Here is a 26,502-nt window from a genome sequence, read left to right on the forward strand (position 1 = left end):
TCTTCCGGACGGCCCTCACTGGCACCAGTCCGTTGTCTCCCCATTCGTAGCCCAGCAGGAGGAGAGCTGTGCTGTGGGTTTCGGAAACCTTCGCGTAATCAATTCTTTCATAGCAGGTGAGGGCCTGAAGAGAACTTCCTGGTCCACGGTGGGTAAGCCCATGGCTAATATGAAGAATCTTATTAAAGTTTATTTTATTGTCATTGTTGTTGGGGTAAGTGGGGACATCAGGTGTGTTCACTGAGAAAAAAGAGCTGGCACGTATAAAAGGATCATGGAAATAAAGCAGCACCTGTCATTTTCTTGTGGAATTGCCTCCTCTTCTTCCCAGGGTTCTTGTAAAGTTCTGCTCATTTACTACCTTGGCAATCTTATGACATTCTTAACACCAGAAAATTACCCCCCTTGCCCCACCCCCAAAGGGACTCAATGAATGTTGCTTAGAATATTTGTTAGAGTATTTTCAGTGTGACTTCTATAACAATTGTCTTTTTCTGCTGGTTCTTACTAATTACATATGATGGTAAGGTTCCCCTGCCCACAGCAAAACCAAAGGCATTAGCTGTCTCCATTACCATTCACAAACTTGTTTAGCTGAATGGGAAGAAGGCTGTTGCAGCCAAATAGCTATTTTGAAAGAATGATTATGTGTCTCGTGGGAATTTTTTTGAAGCGTGTTTCTTGATAGCTTTGTTGAGAAGAGAAGCAATAGTACATTTCCCACCCGGAGAGGTATGGAAAGCTCATTGCAAATGAGTTTCTGAAGTTAGGAGTTAGTGGTAGCTGGTACATGGGCTTTCTAGCTAGTGCTTTACTTAAAATAAGGTAACGGAAGTAGCTCAGTTCCTAACATCCACTCTCAGCAGACCCTCCTTTTATTTTAAAAAGAAATTAATGTAGCCTTCGGAATTGTCATTGTGGTTCCTTAAGTTACAAAGAAGCAGCCTGTGAGATCCATGGGTCATAAACTCATCAAACTGGAGAGATCAAGTTATTTGGTGTAAAAATATTGTTTCACTCCCTTTCCCAACTACTCCCAAACACCCACCCTCTCCCCTAATGATTCATGTGTGCAAACAGAGCTAACAGAAGGTTGTTTACCGTTGATCTCTTAGAGTGAGGCACAGCTGACCAAAAAGAGTGTGTAGGGGTGATTGTTTTGATTTTAAATTTGTTTGTAAATTGGTATTGTTTAATTTATCTTTCCTATTTTTAAAATGGTTGTTTCCTTTGAGCATTGCCTTCAGGCACAACAAAGAATATTTTCTAAAAGCAAGAAGTTAAATAGCAACAGTGATTCAGCTTATTGTTGTTGTAAATAAATAAATGGGGTTCTCAATTTTTCCCATGAAGAGAGGGTAATGAAAACAAATGGCTCCCAGACTTGAGGTCTCTTTGAGAGGTGTGGAGATTCTACATCATTATTAAAAAGACCAGTGCCCTAATTTAATATGTTTCTTAGTGACTCAACCCAAACCAATCCCAAACAAATCAGCAGAACTGTGATTGGAAAAGAGGCTGCTCCTCTGTTATGAATGAGTTAATATTAATTGTGCTATGGAGGGGATAGGGAGATGTGGATATGGCTACTCTGCTTAGAGCAAAAATGATAGTAGAACCTCTAGGCAGAGACTCTGAGAGGAATACTACAGTCCTAAATCACTACATTCCCCCCAAAATAAAAAGAAGAGTCTCTTCTTTCATGCGTGAGGTAGAGGTCACTTCAAGCCTCTCAGAGGTAGGATCTGCTATAGTAGACAGGGATCCCTTCTATGAAAGGATTTATGGTGAAAGAAATCCTAAGGCTAGGCTCGTGAGAAGGTAAAAAACCAAACAAAAACAAAAATTTTAGAAATCAGCTATCTCTTGCATAAAATAAGTTAGGCTTTTGATTTTAATTTTCCCCTTTTTATCTCCCTCTCTTCCAATCACTAGAACCTGAGAAAAATACTTGCTAGTGCAATAGGCCTTTTTGGGTAAATATGAAGAATGATTCCTAGGTTTAAGCCTACACTGTGAAATCTATTTTCCTCAAAATTTTATGTCAAGAATATTGGTCACGTCCCCAATTTGGCACATCCTGTTGATGATTAACCACAGTCTCTGTTTCTTCACTCTCTCTTTCCCCCTTTTTCTGTTTTTATTTTTTGTTTTTTTTTCCCCCCTCCTGTTATTCTCTTGATTCTTATTTTCTGTTCCTGTGTTGCAGCAAGCCTCAAGTTATTTCTCCCATTATGTCTCTGGCTTTTTTTTTAAAATCAGTTTCTTACTCATTAAAGCACCTAAGATTAGCATTTAGATCCCACATCTCTAGGTTAATGTGTCTACAGCAAAACAGTTAGGTATAATATCCTGCTGTAATCAGGCAAGGTGACTATGCTTTACAATTACTAAAAGTGAGTGTATCTGCTCCTACAAAGGCAATGACCTATTGAAAGCTCACCATGAATATTAGCTGGTACAACATTTTTGGAAAACAATTAGACAATATTTATCACATTCGAAAGTATGCGTATCTGTTGACTAAGCAATTCCAATGTTAGGAATTTATCTTAGTGCTATAAATCTGCAATATACAAAGATATACACAGGAATTTTATTAAGCATTGTTTGAATAAGAATAAAAATTAAAACAAATATCTTATAAAATAGTACTAAATAAGTAAAATATGAAATATCCCTACAAGGTAATATTATATACCAGTTAAAGTGAAATAGATCTACTTAGGCTGATCTGGAAACATACAGTAGAGATTATGTGAATAAAAAAGTTTCAGAATGAAATGAAAACAAAATAAAACCTAGTGGGATGTAACAAAAGTGATGCTTGAGGAAAATTTATAGCATGAATGCATATATTAATAGAACAGAAAAAGGTCTAAATCAATCATTAAGCTTTCACCATAGGAAACTAGAAAAAGAAGACCAAATTAAATCCAAAGCAGAAAAAAGAAATAAAAACATTAGTGCAGAAATCAATTAAAAGTGGGAAATTAATAGAATCAGCAAAACCAAAAGTTGATTATTTGAAAAGATCATTAAAATTATTAAGCCTCTAGTCAAACTAATTGCAAAAAAAGAACACAAATTATTAATATCAGAAATAAAAAAGGAACATCACCACAGATCCCATGAACATTAAAAAGATTATGAAGGCATGCTCTGAACAACTCTATGCCCATAAATTTAATAACCTAGATGAACAAATTTCTTGGAAAACCTTATCTGCCAAACCCACACAAGAAAAAGTAGACACTCTGAATAAGCCTATATCTCTTAAAGAAATGGAATCAATAATTACTAACTTTCCAAAACAGAAAATGCCAGGCCCAGATAGGTTAACTGGTAAATTCTACCAATATTTAAGGAAGAAATTATACCAGTTACTTATAATTTCTTTCAAAAGATAAGAGCAGAGGGAATATCTTCTAGCTCATTCTTTTTTTTTTAAAATTTATTTTACTTTAGGTACATACTATATCTGGCATTTCTTCTCATGTTATTTCTCCCCACCCCCACCCACCACCCCGCATTGTCTCTCCCCTATGCTTCCCAACTGTCCCCTGTGTGTGATGCTCCTCTCCCTGAGTCCACGTGTTCTTATTGTTCAACACCCACCTATAAGTGAGAACATACGGTGCTTGGCTTTCTGTTCTCGGGTCAGTTTGCTGAGAATGACGTTTTCCAGATTCATCCAATCCAAGTCCCTACAAAGGACACGAACTCATCGTTTTTTATGGCTGTGTAGTATTCCATGGTGTATATGTACCACATTTTCTTTGTCCAGTCTATCATTGATGGGCATTTGGGTTGGTTCCAGGTCTTTGTTATTGTACACAGGGCTGCAATGAACATATGTGTACATGTGTCTTTATAGCAGAATGATTTATAGTTCTTTGGGTATATACCCAATAGTGGGATTGCTGAGTCAAACAGAATTTCTATTGGTAGATCCTTGAGAAATCGCCACACTGTCTTTCACAATGGTTGAACTAATCTACACTCCCACCAACTGTGTAAGAGTGTTTCTATTTCTCCACATCCTCTCCAGCATCTGTTGTCTACCGATTTTTCAATGATCACCATTCTAACTGGCATGAGATGATATCTCAGTGTGGTTTTGATTTGCATTTCTCTAATGACCAGTGATGATGAGCATTTTTTCATATGTTTGTTGGCCTCATATATGTCCTCTTTTGAAAAGTGTCTTCATATCCTTTGCCCACTTTTGAAGGGGGTTGTTTGTTTTTTTCTTGTATGTCTGTTTTAGTTCTCTGTAGATTCTGGATATTAGCCCTTTGTCAGATGGGTAGATTGCAAAATTTTTTCACATTCTGTTTGTTACTGATTGACTCTAATGATGGTTTCTTTTGCTGTACAGAAGCTCTGGAGTTTAATTAGATCCCATTTGTCTATCCTGGCTTTTATTGCCATTGCTTTTGGTCATGAAGTCCTTACCTATTATGCCTATGTCCTGGATGGTTTTGCCTAGGTTTTCTTCTAGTATTTTTATGGTGTTAGGTTTTATGTTTAAATCTTCGATCCATCTGGAATTAATTTTAGTGTAAGGTGACAGGTAGGGGTCCAGTTTCTGCTTTTTGCACATTGCTAGCCAGTTTCTCCAACACCATTTATTAAACATGGAGTCCTTTCTCCATTGCTTGTTTTTGCTGGGTTTGTCAAAGATTAGATGGTTGTAGATGTGTGGTGTTTCTTCTGGGGTCTCTGCTCTGTTCCATTGACCTGTGTCTCTGTTTTGGTACCAGTACCATGCTGTTTTGATTACTGCAGCCTTGTAGTATAGTTTGAAGTCTGGCAGTGTGATGCCTCTGGCTTTGTTCTTTTTGCTTAGGATTGTCTTGGCTATGCAGGGTCTCTTGTGATTCCATATGAAGTTTAAAGTGTATTTTTCCAGTTCTGTGAAGAACGTCATTGGTAGCTTGATGGGATAGCACTGAATTTATAAATTACTTTGGGCAGTATGGCCATTTTCATGATATTGATTCTTTCTAACCATGAGCATGGAATGTTTCTCCATCTGTTTATGTCCTCTCTTATTTCGTTGAGCAGTGGTTTGTAGTTCTCCTCGAAGAGGTCCTTTACATCCTTTGTTAGTTATGTTCCTAGGTATTTTATTCTCTTTGTAGCAATTGCAAATGGGTATGCACTCTTGATTTGGCTTTCTGTTTGTCTGTTATTGGTATATAGGAATGCTTGTGGTTTTTACACATTGGTTTTGTATCCTGAGACTTTGCTGAAGTTGCTTATCAGTTTGAGAAGATTTCTGAGATGATGGGATCTTCTAGATACACAATCATGTCATCTGCAAATAGATACAGTTTGACTTCTTCCTTTCCTAATCGAATACCCTTTATTTCTTTTTCTTGCCTGATTACTCTGGCTAGAACTTCCAATACTATGTTGAATCAGAGTGGTGAGAGAGGGCATCCTTGTCTAGTGCCTAATTTCAAAGGGAATTCTTCCAACTTTTGCCCGTTCAGTATGATATTGGCTGTAAATTTGTCATATATAGCTTTTATTATTTTATGACATGTTCCATCAATACCTAGTTTATTAAGAATTTTTGGCATGAAGGGCTGTTGAATTTTATTGAAGGCCTTCTCTGCATCTATTGAGATAATCATGTGGTTTTTGTCTTTAGTTCCATTTATGTGATGGATTGCAGTTATGGATTTGTGCATGTTGAACCAGCCTTGCATCCCCGGGATGAAGCCTACTTGGTCATGATGGATAAGCTTCTTGATGTGCTGTTGCAATCTGTTTGCCAGTATTTTATTGAAGATTTTTGGGTCGATATTCATCATGGATATTGGCCTGAAGTTTTCTTTTTAGTTGAGTCTCTGCTGGGTTTTGGTATGAGGATGATGTTGGTTTCATAAAATGAGTTAGGGAGGATTCCCTCCTTTTGTATTGTTTGATACAGTTTCAGAAGGAATGGAACCAGCTCCTCTTTGTATGTCTGGTAGAATTCAGCTGTGAACCTGTCTGGACTTGCACTTTTTTTGGTTGGTAGGTTATTGATTGCTGCCTCTACTTCAGCCCTTGTTATTGGTCTATTCAGGGTTCCAGCTTCCTCCTGGCCAGGCCAGATGCAGTGGCTTACACCTGTAATCCTAGCACTTTGGGAGGCTGATGTGGGTGGTTCACCTGATGTCAGGAGTTCAAGACCAACCTGGCCATCATGGTGAAACCCATCTTTAAAAAAAAAAAAAAAGAAGCGAGGCTCCTGCCTCTTATGGTTTCATCCGCATCTAGAGACTCACTTTTCATGGGGTAACTAGCTCATTCTTTGAGGCCAACATTAACCTAATACCAAAACTAAACAAAGACAGCACTGCTTTTCAACACTGTGCTGAAAGTCCTGGCTAACATAACAAGACAAGAAAGGAAATAAAAGGCATGCAAATGGAGAAGGGGAAAAAAAAACCTGTCTTTGTTCTCAGATGACATGATTGTGTAGAAAATCTAAGAGAATTGACAAAAATCAAAAACAAAAACAAAACTAATCTCCTGGAACTAGTAAATAGTTATAGAAGGGTCGTAGAATACAAGGTTAATACCCGAAGTCAGTCATTCTTCTATATATCAGCAATATAAGCAGGATTTGAAATTAAAAATAATACCATTTACATTAGCACACCTTGAAATGAAATACTTAGCTATATATCTAACAAAATATGTACAAGATCTACATGAGGGAAATGACAAAACTCTGATGAAATAAACCAAAGGACAACTAAATGAATGGAGAGATATTCTGTGTTCATAGATAGACTCAATTGATATATAGATTCAGTGTGATCTCAATAAAAATCTCAGCAAGTTATTTTTGTGAATATTGACAAACTCATTTTAAAGTTTATTTAAGGCACAAAAGATCCAGAATAGTCAGCACGATATTGAAGAAGTCAGCACAATATTGAAGGCGAACTACAAAGTTGGAGGATATTCATTATTTGACTTCATGTCATACTCTACAGCTACAGTTAACAATCAAGACAGAAATGGTGCTGGAACAACTGGATGTTCAAATGCAAAAAAAACAAATAAATCTAGACACAGACCTTATACCTTTTATGGAAATCAACTAAAAATCGATTACTGACCTACACATAAACCTAAAAAACGTTTAGAAGATAGCGCAGGAAAAATCTAGACAACCTTGGGTTTGGAATAATTTTTTAGCTGCAACAACAAAGGTACAATTCATGAAAGGATGAATTAATAAGCTGAACATCATTAAAATAAAAAATTTCTGCTATGTAAAAGACAACATTAAGAGACTAAGAAACTAGCCAGAGATTGGGAGAAATTATTTGCAGAAGACATCATCTAATAAAGAACTATTTTCTAAATATATAAGATCCCTTAAAACTCAGCAATAAGGAAACAAACAACCTGATTTGTAAAATGGGCCAAAGACTTTGACATCTCACCAGTGAAGATATATAGATGGCAAAGAAGCATATGAAAAAATGCTCCACATCATATGTCATCATGGAAATGCCTATTAAAATGACAATGAGCTACCACTACAGATTTATTAGAATAGTCAAAATCTAAAACATTGACAAAAACAAATGCTGGAGAAGACGTGGAGCAACAGGAATGCTCACTCTTTGCTGGTGGTAATGCAAAAATCTAATTTAGAAGAAAGTTTGGCAACTTTTTACACAACTAAACATACTCTAACCATAAAACCCACAGTGTGTGCTCCTTGGTATTTACCCAAAGAAGTTGAAAACTTATGTCCACACAAAAACCTGTACACAAATAATTATAGCAGCTTTATTCATAATTGCCAAAATTTGGAAGCAACCAAGATGTTCTTTAGTAGGTGACTGGATAAACTGCAGTGCATCTAGACACTGGAATATTATTCAGTGCTAAAAAGAAATGAGTTATCAAGCCACAGCATAACATGGAGGAGACTTAAATATGTGTACTAAGTGAAATAAGTCAGTCTGAAAAGGCTACATCTTATGATTTCAGCTATATGACATCCTGAAAAGACGAAACTATGGAGATGATAAAAAGATCAGTAGTTGCCAGGGACTACAGGGGAGGGAGGACTGAATAGGTGTAGCATAGAGGATTTTTAGGGTAAAGTACTCAATGCTGTTATGATGGTAGATACATAGAAAAATTATATATTTGTCCCAAACCATAGAATGCACAATGCCAAAAGCAACCCCTAATGTAAACAATGGACTCTGAATATAATGACGTGATTATCATATAATGATGTGTCATATCAGAAGGTACATAGCTTTGTCCATTACCAACATGCCCCACAGATTTACTCTGGTAGGGGATGTTGATAGTGGACAAAGCTTTGTACCTTCTGCTCAATTTTACTGTGAACCTAAAACTGTTCTAAAACTTAAAGTCTCTTAAAAAATGCTCTATGCACAGAAAGTTATTTTACTGAAAAAGAAATGGCATGGTGTTATAACTCAAAAGACAAAATAAATACATGAGTCCATACTGATAAATAAATGGTTGAAAAATAGAGAAAAAAAGAAATGAAAGAAGAATTTCAAGAAGAATTTAGAAGAATTTCAAATAATTTAAGTAGATGCTACCCTTTCCAGGAGATGGAACTTAATTAATTTCCTCCACTGTGAGTGTGGGCTAGAGTTAGTGACCTACTTCTAAAGAATGGAGAATGGAAAATGAAAAACTCATTAATTCCTCTAATTGTGAGATAAACACCACACAAACCCAAATTGAGAGCCATTCTACAAAATACCTGAGAAATACTTCTCAAAACCTAATCAGAGCCCACCTTTCCTACCCCCTCTCAAGATGCAACTAAGAATGTAATGTTCAAATAAAGAATTTGTTCTGGTTTCAAGAATTTTTAGAATATGTAGAAGAAAACAGGGATATACACTTGTCTTGTGATTGAATTTAGGAATGTTTTGCTCAAAGCAGAGTTGGAAGGATAGGAATAAAATTGATGACATCTCACATGTGGAATAATTCTTTATATGTTAATGGAGATAAAGTTGAATGTAGAAAATTATCTTGCTGTCTGGCTAAAATCAGTAAATTGCATACTTGGTTCTGAAGCATAAGGTTTGAAAACTTCGTAGAGGCTATTTTCTCAAACATAGACTTTTGTGGAGATTTTTCAAGGTTTCTTCATAAATCTGCTTTTTGTTTTGTTTTTGTTTTATGGCTTGGACTGCTTACATGCTTCTTGGCTTCCTTGTAGGATTTAAAGAGTATCTCCAGTAATTGGATCTTCTGTCTCTCTCTCTCTCTTTTATTAATTCTGACAATTTCTGTTTGGTCTTTAAACAATTAATGAGATTACTGATATGGTTGGATGTAGGTCTACACTTCTATTATTATTTTGTTGTTTTTTTGCTTTTCCTTTTTTCTTCTCTAGGATTGCTTTTTAAAAATGTCTATTGTAGGCTGTGTGTGGCAGCTCATACCTATAATCCCAGCACTTTGGGAGGCCGAGGCAGGAGGATTGCTTGAAGCCAGGAGTTTGAGACCAGCCTGGGCAACAAAAGAAAATAAAATATTTCTTTTCCACAGAAAAGAAAATAATTAGCCTGGCATGGCAGTATATGCCTGTAGTCCCAGCTACTTGGGAGGCTGAGGCAGGAGAATCACTTGAGCACAAGAGTTTGAGGCTGCATTGAGCTATGGTCATAACACTGTACTGAAGCCTGAGTGACAGAGGAAGACCCAGTTTCTAAAAAAAAAACAAACAACACACACACACACACACACACACACACAAAATGTCTATTGTATTTTCAGATACACCTTTGTGCATTATTTTTAATGGTTATTCTAGGGGTTTCAGTGGTATGAGTTCATTCTACCTTTCTCCTTTGTGCTATAGTTATTACATGCATTATGCTAACATACATTATGACCTCCATGAGACAATGTTTACTTTTTTTTAAACCTTATGAATTTAAAAGAAATAAAGATGAAAAGGTCTTTTATATTTGCCAAGCTATTTACTATTTTTGATGTTTTACATTCTTTTCTATAAATTTATGTTTCCATTTGGTTTTGTTTCCTTTTAGCCTGCAGAATTTCTTTTAGCTTTTCTTACAGTGTACATCACTAACCATAAATTCTTTTAGTTTTATTTTATATGAAAATGGTCTTTATTTTGCCTCATTCTTGAAAGATCTTTTCACTTCATATTGAATTCAGGTTTAAAAGATTTTTGTTTGTTCTGTTTTCACTTATTTAAAAGATACCGGATATAGGTTATGGGGGCGGGTGGTGGGGGGGAGGTGGGGATGGAGGCAGCAGACCAGATTGCCATGTACATACCTATGCAACAGTCCTACATGATCTGCACCTGTACTGCAGAACCTAAAGTACAATGGAAAGAGTAGAAAACAAATAAAAGATATTGTTCCACTCTCTTCTGGCTTCCATAATTTTAAGTGAGAAGTCAGTATTTTTAAACCATTGTTCTCTTGTGTGTAATATATGGTTTTATCTGTCTTCAAGATTTTTTTCCTTATCTTTGTTTTTTAGCAGTTTAACTATGATGAAACTACATACTATTTTCCTCTTTGGAGTTTATTAAGCTTCTTGGATCTATGAGTTTAAGTCTTTTACCAAATCTGAAAATCTTTCAGTCATTATACATTTAAATATTTTTTAGTGCTCACTGTCAACTCTCCTTTCTCTTCCTGAGACTCCTGTGAAACACACGTTAGAACTTTAGTTATTGTTCCGTAGGTTCATGAGCTTAGGCGGATCTGTCCCATTTTCCTCAATCTTTTTCCCTCTGTCTTTCAGATTGATCATATCCATTTATCTGTCTTCAAGTTTACTGACTCTTCTGTATTTTCCATTTTACTATGAAGCATATTCAGTGAATTTTAACTTTTAGATACGGTGATTTTCAGTGGTAAAATTTCAAGTTAGTTCTTTTTTTTATAGTTTTCATTTCTCAGTAGAGATTTATTATCTTTGAATTCATTGTAAGAATATTTTTCTTTATTTTACTGAAGATAGTTTCTTCATATGGTAACAAATTTCATACTATATTCTAGACATTGTGAATGATTGATTATAGATACTCTGTTTTTTTTTTTGTGTGTGTGTGTGAAGTCTCACTCTGTTGCTAGGTTAGAGACCAGTGGCACAATCTAAGCTCACTGCAACCTCTACCTCCCAGGTTCAAGCAGTTCTTCTGCCTCAGCCTCCAGAGTAGCTGGGACTACAGGTGTGTGCCACCACGTCTGGCTAATTTTTGTATTTTTAGTAGAGATGAGGTTTCACCATGTTGGCCAGGATGGTCTTGATCTCTTGACCTTGTGATCCACCCACCTCAGCCTCCCAAAGTGGTATGAGCCACTGCTCCTGGCCAGGTATTCTGATTTCTATTACTTTCCTTTGAAGACTATTGATGTTTTATTTCAACAGGCAGTGATCTTTGTAGGCAATTACCTTTGTAGCTCAAACTGCATAGTATACTGTCTCTCTTTTTTATTGTTAAAATAGAAACAGGGTCTCACTGTAATGTTCAGAATGACTGCAAACTCCTGAGCTCAAGTGATCCCCTGCCTCAACCTCCCAAAGTGCTGAAATAACAGGTGTGAGCCACTGCACCTGGCCAGTTTAGCTTTTCTTGTTTCTTTCTTTCTTCTTTGCTGAGGTGCTTTGAGTCCACCAAATATCTATGTGATTCAGGGGTGATCCAGATACTTAGGAAGAATATATGTAAACAGTTTGGGGCTTCCCCTCACTAGCTCACTTTTTTTTTTTTTAATTTTCCTGCCTATTTTTCAGTAACTATGGTTGTCCCAAATTCTGACCTTTGGTTCTTTAGTCTAAAAGACTTGGTTTTTCTATTAGAGTTTTAGTTACTGTGTGTGGCATTGACTTTGACCAGCCTTTCAGCAGAAGGCATAAAAACTCTTAACTTACCTGCAGCAATCCCTTCTATCAAATCTCAGCTTCCTTTCAGAATTTTCCTGCTTGAGTACTTGAATTTACTCTCTAGTACTTTTGAATATTTGATTTTCATTTGTATAATTTGTCCATTCTTTGTAGTTGTTATCTGCTGGATGGTAGAGTCTGGTAGAAACTTTCTTGGTTATGCTAGAAGTGAAAATATAATTTAAAATATAATTAATTTCTTCTCTTCTGAAACGGAAAAAATGTGATCTGACCATTTCCCATGGGAGTTCAATAATTTGAGGCTAAGAGTATATTTGGAAAAAATACAAACTCAGTTAAGCTCCACCATGGGTTTCACTTGTAAATATCACCACTATATAAACAGCTAGACAAAAACATAAAATATATTTTTTAAAACCCCTTCAGATATAATTCTATTTCAAACTCACCAACAATATAGGAGGAATCTAGTCTTAATTTTGTGATGTAACATTTAAGAATAGAAGACAAAAAATTTGTCCAAGGCTCCTGAAAATAGGTACCAGCCCCAAAAATGCTTTCTAAGGCTTTAAGTGGGTCTCCTAGAAACCCTAAACCCCCAAAGCTCATTTTAGATGAAGTTTTCAAATACTGGTCATAGACTGTGAAGAGAAAAAGTAATATTAATGTACACGAATCCAGTGTTGGCAGTGGGAAATGATTCTGTATGGAGATATGTCTCAAATAAGTATTTGTGGAAAGAATATGAGAGCCACTGGTGTAAACTTCTATATGAAGAGAAACTGTGAAAGGAAAAGTTATTATATATAATTAAGAAGTTCTGTGTGGGGTTAGTTCTGCATGCATGCCTTCTGAATCAGACGTAGGAGGAGGAATATTTTTAAGAGAAATGAAAGCTGAGTTTCTTGATCTTTCCTGAAATGTGGAAGCTTCAGAGCCCGCTTTCTGTCTTCTATCTGTTTTTATGGCTGGTTGCCCTGTCGGACAGGCATCTGAGAAACTGAAAGGAAGGGAAACTGCACAGAGACGAGGGTCAGGTCCAGACCTTGACCCACAGCTCAAATATAATTCATTAATCTTTGACAAGTATGAAACTTAGTTGCTGGTGATGTGTGAAACTAAGTTATTGCAACTTCAATGTCTGTAGAGTCAATGATTGGGAGAAAAAAAATTACACGTAGGTGCATTCATGAGCTAGACTATGCTGGTTTCTTGGTTTAAGCATCTCTGCTGATGGTGTACTTGCTGCTGGTATATAGCAATCTGTGAAAATGTCTTTCACAGACTCCAGGAGAGCTCTGTGTTCTCTTGCTAGAGGAGTCCCCAGCCAAGCACACTTGGAGGATCTGGAGTTTTATTGGGAACCAGGGACTTACCATGGCTCAAAGAAGCTTTTGCAACTGCTCATTATGGAGCCTTCCCTTGAAAGGTCTCCATATTTTTATTCAGTTTCATGTTTTAATTGGCCTCGGGTCACTTTGTGAGAGAGTTTCTACCTTTTCTTTAGATTGTTTCCTGAAGAACAAAGTCATTCTTTCAGCTCTCTCTACAGAGGTCCCAGGGAGGCCCCTGGCTGTAGTGGGCCCTGGAAGCCTCTGTAACCCTCCCAATATTCTCCTTTCTCTTTTGCAGAAAAGATGGTTGGAATGGCTAAGGATTTACTTACTACCCTTGTGAGGATATTTATCTGAACCAGTAGTGATTTACTGCTTACATTAAAAGGAGCTAGTAGAAATCTCCCTAAGAGGACATCCTCTAAGTTATCTCCCCTCCATCTTTTTATAATTTCTATTCCCTCAGACTTTACCCATCAGTCAATACCATGTCACCCTGTGGGTTTTTGACAGCTAGGTGTCAGGTCACTGTAGAGAAGTAAAGGCTGATTGGGATGCAGGTGTTACTCTGACAGAGATGGAGACATCACTGGCCACAACCAAAGAAACACCAAAGACATCCAATAATTCTCTTTTATTGGTGATCATCCTTTTACGCTTCACTCTGTTCCAATCTGAACTAGAGGGCTTCCATAACCTCACTTGATTCTAACCTTGAAAATTCTAAACCTAACTCTGGAATTTCGAATTCCCTGTGTTTTTTTTCCCCCCATTGCTATATTTGCTTTGCCTCAGCACATAACCTCTCTTTTTCTTACCCCTGACTTCAGAAGTGATTTCCAATTTTGATCTGTCCAGATAGAAGGCTTCAACAGAAAGTCCTTTCTCTTGACTTCAAGCTTTGATGAGATAAATTATTTACAACTATTCCTGGGAAACTTTTTTTTAAAAATTATTATTATACTTTAAGTTCTGGGATATATGCAAAGAACATGGAGGTTCATTACATAGGTATACATGTGCCATGGTGGTTTGCTGCACCCATCAACCCGTCACGTAGGTTTTAAGCCTGTATGCATTAGATATTTGTCCTAATGCTATCCCTCCCGTTCCCCGCCAACAGGCTCTATTCTGGGGAAACTGTTATCTTAAATAGCAAGAAAGGGAAAATGGCAATTTTATTTCTGGAACATCATGTGTTAAATAGAAAATATAAGTAAGCAGTTTCTTGCATTTGGGGTGCAGTAAAACAATATGACAAGGACTGCTATGGGAATGTAGATAAAGTTTTCTGAAGGGAAATATGATAAAACATTTGAGGGACCTTCAAAAATGTGCTTAGCTACAAATTTTCCTTATAGAAAAAAGTGAAAAAGCACTGAATATTTATGATAGCAATGTAATTATTACAACCCAAGTGTTCCAAATGAGAATTAGATAATGAGTGAAACCATTTAAAATTACTGATATAAAATTATTGTATCATATAGAATGTCGACCCACAATGCAGCATTTTTATATGGCTCAACGTAACATATTGTGGGATGTTCATATGATAGACTTCTATGCAAATATTGACAATCATATTTTTGAAGACTATTTAATGCTTATGAATAAAATGTTGTATTAAAAAGGTAGGATGTAAAGGTAAGTATACAGCTTGAGATCTCAATTTTATTTTATTAAAATACATGTTAGTGTATCTATGTACCTACATGAACTGAAAAATGACTGGACAAAAATATTCATGTTAATAATAGTTCCCTGGGTGATTGAATTGTTCATTTTTGTTTTACTTTCATTCTTTATACTTTTCTGTCTTTCCCAAAATTAAGTGATTATAATGTATTTGTATTCTGTGTTTCCTCCTAAAGTCATATAGTAAGCATTTTTCATGTTGTTACAAGCTCTTTAGAATAATTTTAATGGAGTCACAATAAACTAGTCACTAGAATTACATCAATTGCTTAAATATCTGTCAATGATAGGTTTTTAGACTAATTGTTTCTTCTTTCCTTCCTTCCGTCCTTCCTTCCTTTTCTCTCTCCCTTCTTTCTTTCTTCCTTCCTCCCTCCCTTTCTTTCTTCCTAATATAAACAATGCAAGATCCTCCTGTATTTTGACTTTTTCCATGAAATATATTCGTAGAAGGAAGTCACTGTTAGGCATGAAGAGGGCAGGGAGAGAATGACCTGGAAGCCAATGTTGCTGTGTACTCCCCAAGAGTCTCACTCCTGAACCCTGTCCTGCTTTTGAAGTACTAGAAAGATACTGTTTTAACACTGTTTCTTGTTGTTAATGGAAACATGATTATTTCTTACAGTTCTGATTTCAAAGCAGCAGCATTTTAAAAGCTCAGCTCAGGTGGAACAGCTTAGCATTTGCAATTCCTGCTAAACCTCAGAGAAAAACTCACTGAATCAGATAAAAACATCGCCAGTCTGTCAACACACATAACTTCCCAGTTTTTGTTCTTCCTCTTTGTTCCAGTAACATTTCTATAACTTGGGCTGCCCAGGGCTTGCTTGGCATATACCCACCTGGAAGCTCATGGCGGAGGGGTTCAGAGTAAGAATATGTAACTGCTGAGTTACCCAGAGCCCTTTCATGTGTGAGAAAGATCTGCTTGTAAGCTGTCAAGGATCAGGGTCAGTGTGTGTTTTCTATTCACTGGTAAAACGTGGATCGAAGAAATACTGCCTTTTCCTTCAGAATGCTTTGGTGTCTGGACACATGACAAGCCTCAGAAGCTTTGATCTGCCTTCAAACTGGTCTCCCATTTTGTTTTTATTTGAACACAGAGTTTGAGGCAGTCAGAGGGTACATAAAGGCGGCGTCCTTTGGCCTCCCTGATGTTTGGGAGGTAAACCACCTCCATCCCTCAGACTAGGATGTAGTCACGTGAATTGGTATCTGCAGAGTGCCTGATGCAGCTGCCGGGCTAGGCCAAGCCAGCTGCAAAAGAACTTTGGGTGTGGGAAAGTTTCTTAGGGCATACTTACAGCTGTATGGCAAAGCTCAGGATAAAGTTGCTACTGCCTGCTAATTCATTCACAAGTACTTATTGAGCTTATTCTGCTATGTGTTGGGTAATAGGCTGGACCTGCAAATAGCATAAAACTATTAACTATAGAGTAAAACAGCCTTCCTGCTTTCAAGGCACTCATGAGAAATGAGTGAGGCAGGTGGTAAATGGATCATTTAGAACCCAAGAGAGATGGTGATGCAAGAGGAATAAAGAGAGTGTTGTAGGGACATAGAGGAAAAGCACCAGGATTGAGGAAGCTTCTAGAGGAGGCGAGGCTGAGTTGGGAGTAAAAGGATAAGTGGTGTGTTGCTGCCAGGTGGTGGAAGGAAGAACATTCCTTTTTACGGAGGAGCATCCGAAACTGCAGGTCTGGGGTTGGGGGCGGCTTCTCTCTGAATGTGGGCCAAATACTGTTGCTTGTCCCCAGTCTGTGTTGGTGTCAGATGCCTTTTCACCCACCGACAGTGGGGTGTGGCTGTCTTGTTTGTAGCCAAAAGTATCTGAATTCAATGGCTAGCAGTACTTTCTCTTGCATCCAGATCTTTTTTTTCTTCATAGACTTTTAAAAGAACAATTATTTCTAATTATGAAGGCAACTCATGCTTGTCGTTAACATTTCAAGCAACACATTAAAAACAGAAAGAAGAAAGCATCCCCCCAATCCTTCACCCTAGAGGTCACCACTGTTAACATTTGGTGAGCATCCTTCCATATGCCCACAGAGAAACACTTCTATAGAGATGGCACACAAGGAATTTTAACAGGCATGTATTGTACCAGGGCTGTGCAAGGCACTTGACAGATAGCAGTAAACACAAAAGATGGGGGCCCTGCCTAGGGAAGTTTCACATTCAGCCTTTACTTAGGGCAGACTCCTGCGAAGGTAAAACTGCAAAACCCCATGTGGAATTGGAGCCCTTCCCATTATAGGGCCTTTGTACAAGCTGGCTTCTCTGCTTGGATAGCTACCTATTCCCAATAGATATAATTCTGTGATATATATAATCAATGAAAGTATGTTTTCTGCTGTATGGATAAGACATTGATTCATTATTGTTTTTAATCAATGACATATTGCTAGAGTTTCAGCTTGTTTTCCTTTTTTTCTAATAAACAATTCCATAGCAAATATCCTTTTATATACATTTATCTTAGGATGAATTCCTAGAAGTGGAATTGTGAGATCAGATGATATGTGCATTAAGTTTTTGGTACATGTTACCAAATACATGCTGTCTTTCTAAAAGTTTCTATCAACAGTATACAAAATGCCATTTTCCACGCCATCCCAAACACCAAATATCCTCAGTTTGTAAAACCTTCAACCATCTGATGAAACTTTATTTTTTATTTGTTTGCTAGTTAGGTTGACCGTTTTCCTTTGTTTACTCATCCTTCGTATGTCTTTTTTTCTGAATGTCCTCTTTACATCCTTTGCCTACTTTTTTTTCTAATGAGATACTGGTCCTTTTCATATTAATAATTTGCAAATGCTCTTTGTATACAATATTAAGAGCATTAATGCTTAGATTGCCATACATATTGCAATTTTTTCATGTCTCATTTGATATTTTATTTATATATATATATATATATTTTGCCATACAGATGCTAAATAAACTAAATTAATATAGCCACATCTAATCACTTAGGTTTTGTATTTTTATGACATCTTATTCATCCAGTTCTTATCATAGGGGCAAATGGAAAACATCCCCCTTGCCGTCTGAAGGTTTGCTAAAAATCAACTGACAAAAGAGATTAATAGAAGAAAGGGCACACAAAGCTATTAATGTGTGTGGGAGTCATACAGAATAGAATAACTTAAAAAAAATGGCCAAATGGTTGATGCTTTTCTACCATCCTGAAGTTCCAGAAAGAACACCTTGACAGATATTATGCTGAGTGCTTTACATATATTATTAATAGCTCCTTTGATATTACACCAACCATTGGAAGTATGCATTTCTCTTTTAAAGATAAGAGCACCAAAGCCCAGAGTAGCTAAGTAGCATGTCCAGGCGTTACCAGAAAGGGGTCCCGATTCAGACCCCAAGAGAGGGTTCTTGGATCTCACGCAAGAAAGAATTCGGGGCAAGTCCATAAAGTAAAGTGAAAGCAAGTTTATTAGGAAAGTAAAGGAATAGAGAATGGCTACTTCACAGGCAGAACAGCCCCAAGAGCCCCAAGAGCTGCTGGTTGCCCATTTCTATGGTTATTTCTTGATTATATGCAAAACAAGGGGTGGATTATTCATGCATTTTCCGGGAAAAGGCTGGACAATTCCCACAGCTGAGGGCTCTTCTCCTTTTTTTTAGACCCTACGGGGTAACTTCTGGGAGTTGTCATGCCATCTGTAAACTGCCACTTGTGGGAGTGTCTTTTAGCACGCTGATGCATTAAAGTTAACGTATAATAAGCCTTGAAGATGACCAGAGGTTACTCTCATTGCCATCTTGGTTTTGGTGTTTTTTAGTTGGCTTCTTTTCTGCATCCTGTTTTATCAGCAAGGTCTTTATGACCTGTATCTTGTAACTATCTCATATCTCATCCTGTGACTTATTTTGCCTAACCTCCTGGGAATGCAGCCCAGTAGATCTCAGCTTTATTTTACCCAGCTTCTATTCAAGATGGAGTTGCTCTAGTTCAAACATCTCTGACATAAGATCACACAGCTAATAAGTGATAGAAGCAGGGATTGAACCAGGACATTCTGACTTTGATCCCTGTGCTTTTTCCTTCATCCCGGGTTTTCCCCTCCTTTCTATTTTAATTTTAAATGATAATAACTTTATTATTTCTAATTATGAAATGCTCATGCTTATTACTAAAATTTCAAACAATACAGGAAACAAATCATTGTTGTTTTTAATCACGTCACACCACTTGCTCCCAACATGTTTTCTGAATCAGCAATTCTTTCTTTGGAGAATTTGTCACCCTATTTCTACTCCCCCAACACCTACTTTAAAGGTTATGTCCTTGTCTATTATATATTCTTTATGAAAATAAATTTTTTGGGTAACTACTAAACAGGGAATAGGAAAAATTTACATAATTACCAGGCAATCTTGGTATTGTCAAGCGTGACCAAAGTACCTAGAAAAGTTAATAAGTGAGTGAGTGTTTAATTACTTAACTACTAATGATTTTTCAGGAATTGAACCACTTGGTTTTGCACCTGAACCTTTTCTATTAAGTCAATTGGAAATAACCTGTGAGGCAGAAGAGTTTGAACTTCAAAGGTCATTGCATTAGGGTCATGATTATTGATCCCACCATGGGGTTATGCTGAAACATCGATGGGGATATTGACCAGCTAGTTATTTTAATGCATCCTCTTTTTAGTAGGCCTGGGTAGCACAGTGAGTGACAACAAATTAAATAAGTAAATAAATTTGTATTTTCCAAATCCTGCCCCAAACTATGACTTTTTCTGTAATCTGCTTATATTTTCTTTTAATTGCAACCTTACTAGAAAAACCTTACTAGAAAAGCTTGATCATACATTAAATTTAAGTAAATAAATGATGAAAACCAGATTTTGAAAAATCTTTTGGTGCATAGCAATCATTTGTATTTGGGCATTCTCCCCACTTTTTTTCCCAGCACACACACACACACACACACACACGCATGAATGCATACCCCAACCACCCCCATAATGTCTCCCTTCCCTCAACTAATTGATTTGAAGATATTCAGCAAGAACTGGGGCATGAATAATTCAATGAGAGTTATTAGAAAGAAGCTACAGTAAGAAAATATTTTTTCTTGAACACATAGAGAAAATTTCTCATTATGAGAGCAGGGCCTGTGAGCAGTGTCAGAATCACCTGGAGAGCTTATTAAAACATAGATTGCTGGGCTTTACCCCCAGAGATTCTGATTTGGTGGGTCTAGATGGACTCTAAGAATTTGCATTTCTCACACATTCCCATGTGCTGCAAATTGTGGTGGTTTTAAACTATGGCCACAAATTCTTCAATACTTCTTTGAGCTAGTCTATCTTTATGCCTCTGCTTCTCCACCTCCCCCATATTCACTTACCAAGGAAGCCTGCAGATTTTATCCTGTAAATGCTTCTTATACCTGCCGACCCCTTTGCACTGCCACCATGGGCCAAATCCCTTCTTCTCTCACCTCAACTGTTGTTAATTATGTCTGTTTTCCTCCATGCCTCTAATACTGCCCCTGACTTAAATCCATCTACCACTCTGCAGACAGTGTGATCACCTAATACTAAATCAATGCCCTCTTGCCTTTCCTATGAAATTCTCATTCATCTTTTAAAACTCACTTAAGAAATTATCTCCTCAAGGAAGCCTTCCTTGAACTCTTAGCTTGACTAGATGGCTTCTTTCTGTCTTCTATATCCCCTGTTCATACTTTTAAATTATTTTCCCGTTTATTGAAATCATGTGCAGTGTTTTTTTGCCATTAAAATGTAAACTCCTTCACGCGGAAATCATAGCTTACTCATCTTCCTACCACAACTTCATAAGATAGTAACATAATAGTTGCTTAATAAATGTCAGATGACACTAAGCAGTAATGCTGGATTAGGCAAGGAGGATATGTTGGGCATTCATTCATTCAACAACTATTCATTGGGCATTTTTATGGGCAGATTTGTATACTTCCCCTACGTCCATTCAATGTTTTGAAGTCTTAAATTCCAATACTTCAGACTGTGTATTTGGAGATAGGGGCTTTAAAAAAGTAATGAAGTTAAAATGTGGCCATTATAGTGAACCCTAATCCAACTTTACTGGTGCCTTTATAAGAAGAGAAGATTAAGATACAAACCCAGAGAAAGAATGCCGCCTATAAGCCAAGGAGAGAGGTCGCAGAAGAAACCAATCCTACTGATACCTTGATCTCAGGTTTCTAGCCTCCTGAACTATATGAAAATAAATTTCTGTTGTTTAAGTCTTCCATCTTTGTACTTTTTATGGCAGATCTAGCAAACTAATACAAGCACTTGTTATGTATCAGATATTATTCTAGGTCATGGGGAGATTTAGATGAATCCTGCGTACAGGGTTCCTGCTCACATGGAACTTGCCATCTTCTAAGTGTCTCTTATATATGAATGACCATTTCATTAAACACAATAAATAGGCTTCCTATGTCCAGCCATGGATGACAGAATCAAATATCTGCTCCCAAGAAATTTGTAATGTAACTGCAGAGACAGTGCTTAACATGCATAGTAAAATGAAGAGACAATTTAAGACCAACTTAATTGAGGGAAATTCGTCTTTAGGGATACTAAAACAAGGTAGGATTGTTTAAGACAAAGTATATAGGGACCTAAGAAGATTTCAAGGAGTTAGAACTTCAGAAAGGCAGGGATTAAACTGAGGAATGGGACCAGTTATCAGGGAAAAGATCAACATGGGCAAAGATACGGAGGAAGTTAGCAAGATGCCTTCATGGGGTAGAGTGAAGACTGTAGCAAGATCATCTGTCAGAATGTTGAGAATTAGTAGCAGTCATTGCTACTGTTCTTGCATATTTTCCATAGCAAGCACTGTGTTAAATGCTTTATTTATAAACGTTGCCTCCTTTCACCTTTAAAGCAAAACTACAAGTAGTTATTATTATTTTCAACATACAGATCAAAGCCCAAGACTCAAAGCAATAAAGCGATTATCTATGGCTATTACTGTTTATTTGTTAAAAGAATAAAGAATAGATTATATCTATCCAATAATTGGTTAAAAAAAAGATGGGAGATCATTTGGTAGAGGAAATAATAAAATGAAAGCAATAAAGAACTTGATCTGGTGGCCATTAGTAGGATGGTACAGATCAGTGGTTCTCAAACTTGGCTGCACATTAGAATTGCCTGGAGGGTTTTGAAAAGTCCTGATGCCCAGCTTGTATTCCACTTCCCAAGAACTTTACTAGAAATCTTTATTATCCCAGATCCTTCCTATCTCCTCCTCTCCCATATACACACAGCCCTACTAGCAGTTTCTTCCACCTCTTCTATTTCCATTACAGTTATTTTTATTTGATTTTGCCTATTTCTCCATGTCATACTCTCTTAAAATGTGATGCCCAGTATGTACTTTCCTCTTGTAGCAAATCTACTGAACACTGTTCATCTCTTCATTTGTATTAACAGATTTAGAAGCAAGTTTCTTGAAATTTTCTCCCAGTTTTTTAACATATGTAGAGAACATCTCTCTTTCTCTCTCCTCCCATCCATCTAACTATGGTACTTGCAAGGAAGGGTATATATGGTAAATATGTAGTCATCTCTTCTTAATTTACTGATGTCTCTGCATAGCTACTTGATCTCTTATATCTATTGTAAACTTCTGTTTGTCTGTCTTCTTTTACCCACTGAGTTCCCCAAGGGTCAAGAGCCACACCTTTTTTATTTACCTTGGATATCACCAAGTAGTACAAAGCAACTTCACAGGTAGTAGTAAATATTTTTTCCAGAAAGATGTCAACAGCTTCTTGTACCAAAAGAAAGGCTAAGGGCTTGCATTGCCTAGCTGAGCATATTAGCTATATCTTCAGTGTTAAGTTTTCATTTAAGATGGAAAACACAGCTGGCTGGAAGAAAGTTGTATTTTTACTTTAGCCCACCAAAACTAGGCATGACCAGATGCTCTGTAACAGGGAGGGGCATGAGTTCTCTCTGAGCCTTTCGATCTGGCCTGCAGCACAATGATTCTGCCTGAATGATTCATCTCACTCCATTTCTACTTTCCTGCAAAGCAACACAATCAATCCTCTTAAACAGTGGTTCTCAATCCATTACCCCAGGAGTTCATACAGACTGAAAATATAAATATGGTTAGGAAAAGTTTTGATAAATTAATGTAAGGCAGGTCCATTATCTTGTGTTTTGGAAGGGAAAGGGAAGTTTGGGATGTGTTATTCCAAACCCTACAGCTATCTCCGAAAGTAACCCTCTCTTAACAAACAACTGCTTGGCACTGATTTTGGAAATGTCCAATTGTATATTTTTATTTGTTTCAGGGGTACAGATATGCAGGATTGAGTCTACATCTATCTGGCCCAATTTCAGTCTGAGACGCTCATGGGTCAGCAAATGACTTTGCCCTACATGTGGTTACTGAATCGCTAAAAGAAATAGAGATTTCAGAAAATCCTAGAGGGTATCTCTTGTTCTAATAGTCCCTAAGTTACCGGCCAAATATATTAAGAAGCAAATTTCAAATCAGAGTTCTACAAATGCGTAATAAACTGCTGACCAAGGAACCGGTGATTGATTTTATCAATACCAATAGGAAAACTACAGGAGAACCTGAGGTAACATTCTGAAGAAGATACCTAAATTTACAGCTAAGATAGTCATCCAAAGGGATTTGATTCTTTCTCTAAGAAGAATGGAAACATAGTTTGCCATCAAATCCTTCTGTACTGCCTTTCCAGTAAAATGGAGGGGAAGAATTATAACTTCTCTTAAGTGTTCATTTTAGGCCTTGTTGTTTTACTTTTTAGAAATGTCCTAGACATTGCAAATAAGAAGAGTGAAGGATGACAGATCAATTAGCTGGGAAGTAAAAAATGAGAAGACTAGGGAACATCAATACTGGAAAATTTCACTTATCTGAGCAGCCAGCATCGAGGGGAAGCTGACGTTGAAGAGAGGATAAACACAAAGCGTTTCCTGGTGCCTTTAATAATGTGGCAATAGAAAGAACAAGCTAAAGAAATTCAATCAAAGCCAGATAATAGCAACTTCTTGTTTTAAAAAGTAATAATAACCACAACACACTATGGGATAAAGCTCCAGTAGTAACAATGAGAAGAGAAAAATGCAATACCTTTGAGACTTGGGGTTCTAAATGGCAATAATCACTTGCCAAAGATTACTGTGTGACTATTAACCACAACAATTCCCTTGGCCATCCAGCAAAAGCTGAGGAGTGTAAAGGCACCAGAAATTCACTGTGTGTGAAAGGTGGGGTTGTAATGCTCAAGTACTCATAAGGCCTGATCCCCATCACTAAGCTGAAAAGCATTTATTTTCTTAAAACTGAATTATCTAATGTGGGGAGGGGCACAAGGGGCTGCCTTATTAGGAAAAAGAATTCATAATAATGGATTAGTTAAGTAATGAACAGTTCTCAATATGCTCTGAAATTAGAAAAACAAAATGCTAATTCTGTAAGGAAATCAACTCAAAACCAGGAACAGCAAATGTCATTATGATGTTCAATTGAATACATTGGTCATGAATGCTAACGTAATTGAACGGATGCAGATAGGCTACAGAATTATACATTTCTCTCTAAGTTTTCATGGCCTGGTTCATTATTTTATTTGAGTGAGTCATGGCCACGTATGGTCTTCATATATCCAAAGCCTTCCTGAAGCCAGGGTGTGGCCACTAGCAGGCAAGGCCTGCTGCAGCACTGAAATGCGTTACTAGCTATTTTTGCTGCCAAATAGGGGATGACTTTTCCCTAGATGTAAAGTAAGCAAGTGATAAAACTGCCCAGTCTGAGCTTTTTATTGTGAATAAAAAGTGAAAATGATGTAATCATGAGGCAGCCCAGCATTTTAATAGAGGATCCAGGCAATTTTTAAAAAATGATCCTATGGCATAATGGAGAACTTGATGCCATTGCTGCTAATTATCGTCCAGAGAGAGAAATAGTGAATAGGCTGAAAAACGCTAAATGTAAAGGTTAGGGATGACAGTTATTTTTTGGATTGTATTTATCTTTTAGGCTATTTCCTTTGGGATTCTTTTTAGAAGCTGGTGTTATCAATTTAAGCTTTAGCCCTTCCATCAAAATTTTATGAAGGACTCTAGCTCTGATAAAATTCTTATATTTATTCTTGTGTGTGCTATAGAGGAGTGGAGTGGATGGAGGGTAGAGAGGTTGCTTATGGTCAGATCCCGAGTTCGGCAAGATCTTTTGAAAACCAACTCAGATTGTACAAGTTCACATGAATGTCACTGATTCATTTTTATTTTTAGCAGCTTTGTGTAGGTTGATATACAATAACTGCATATATTTAAAAATACATAATTTTGATACATTTTGATATATTCATACACCCATGAAACTGTCACCATAATTAAGAGAGTGAACATAACCCTCACCTCTAAAAGTCTGAGTCCTTTTGTAACCCCTCCCTCTCTCCCCTCCTTACCCCACTCTCCATTCCCAGGCAACCACTGATCTGTCACTATAGATTAATTTGCATTTTCTAGAATTTTATAAAATGGAATCATATTTACTTCTTTTGCCTGGTTTATTTCCCTCAGCATAATAGTTTTGAAATTTACCTATATTTTTTGTATATTTTAATAGTTCATTCTTTTCTATTAAATTTAATGAATATGTATATCCCTTTTCATTGTAGGTAGTATTTCATTGTGTGACTATACCAAACTTTGTTGATTTATTCACCTGTTGATAGATATTTGGGTTGTTTCTATATTTGGCAATTACAAATAAAGAGCCTAAGGACATTCATATATAGGCCATTGATGAACATAGTTTTCTTTTATTTTTGCAGGTAAATATCTGAGTGGAATGGCTGGATCATATGGTATGTATATGTTTAATTTTAAAATGATGATATGTTATATTTTTTCATTGAGTTCAGAATATGTTAATAATTTCCTTGAGGCTTCTATTGTGTGTGCATATATACATATAATTTTTATTAATATATAAAAATATACATATTTATGGAACACATTATATTTTGATACATGCATCTGATGTGTAATGATCAAATCAGGGTAATTAGGTTATCTGTCACTTCAGAGATTTATCATTTCTTTGTGTTGTGAACATTTCAAATCTTCTCTGCTAGTTATTTGGAAATATGCAATACATTGTTGTTAACTATAGTCGCCCTTCTGTTCTGTTAAGCACTGAAACTTATTCCTTCTATCTAACTGTATGTTTGTACCTATTAACCAGCTATTCTTCAACTCCCCATCCCCATCCCCAGCATCTGAGAGCCATCATTTTACTCTTATCTCCATGAGATCAACTCCCACATATGAATGAGAATATGTAATATTTGTCTTTCTGTGCTTGGCTTATTTCAGTTAATATAATGACCTCTGGTTCCATACACATTGCTGTAAATAACATGATTTCATTTTTTTATGGAAGAATAGTATTACATTGTATAAACATATTACATTTTCTTTATCCATTTGTTGGTTGATAGACACTTCAGTGGATTCTGTATTTTTGCTAC

General features: G+C 36.7%; 1 long non-coding RNA gene across 2 annotated transcripts in view; it reads left to right on the top strand.

The window, feature by feature from the left end:
• LOC141581078 (uncharacterized) overlaps positions 1 to 26,502 on the top strand; it is a 675,731-nt gene that overhangs the window by 375,493 nt on the left and 273,736 nt on the right. For both annotated transcript variants that reach the window (XR_012513564.1, XR_012513566.1), the window contains exon 3: positions 25,804 to 25,836. This is a non-coding gene — a long non-coding RNA (uncharacterized LOC141581078). The remainder of the gene's footprint in view (positions 1 to 25,803; positions 25,837 to 26,502) is intronic.

The sequence above is a fragment of the Saimiri boliviensis genome, chromosome 1 (assembly GCF_048565385.1).
Source record: "Saimiri boliviensis isolate mSaiBol1 chromosome 1, mSaiBol1.pri, whole genome shotgun sequence".
NCBI classification, from domain to species: domain Eukaryota; kingdom Metazoa; phylum Chordata; class Mammalia; order Primates; family Cebidae; genus Saimiri; species Saimiri boliviensis.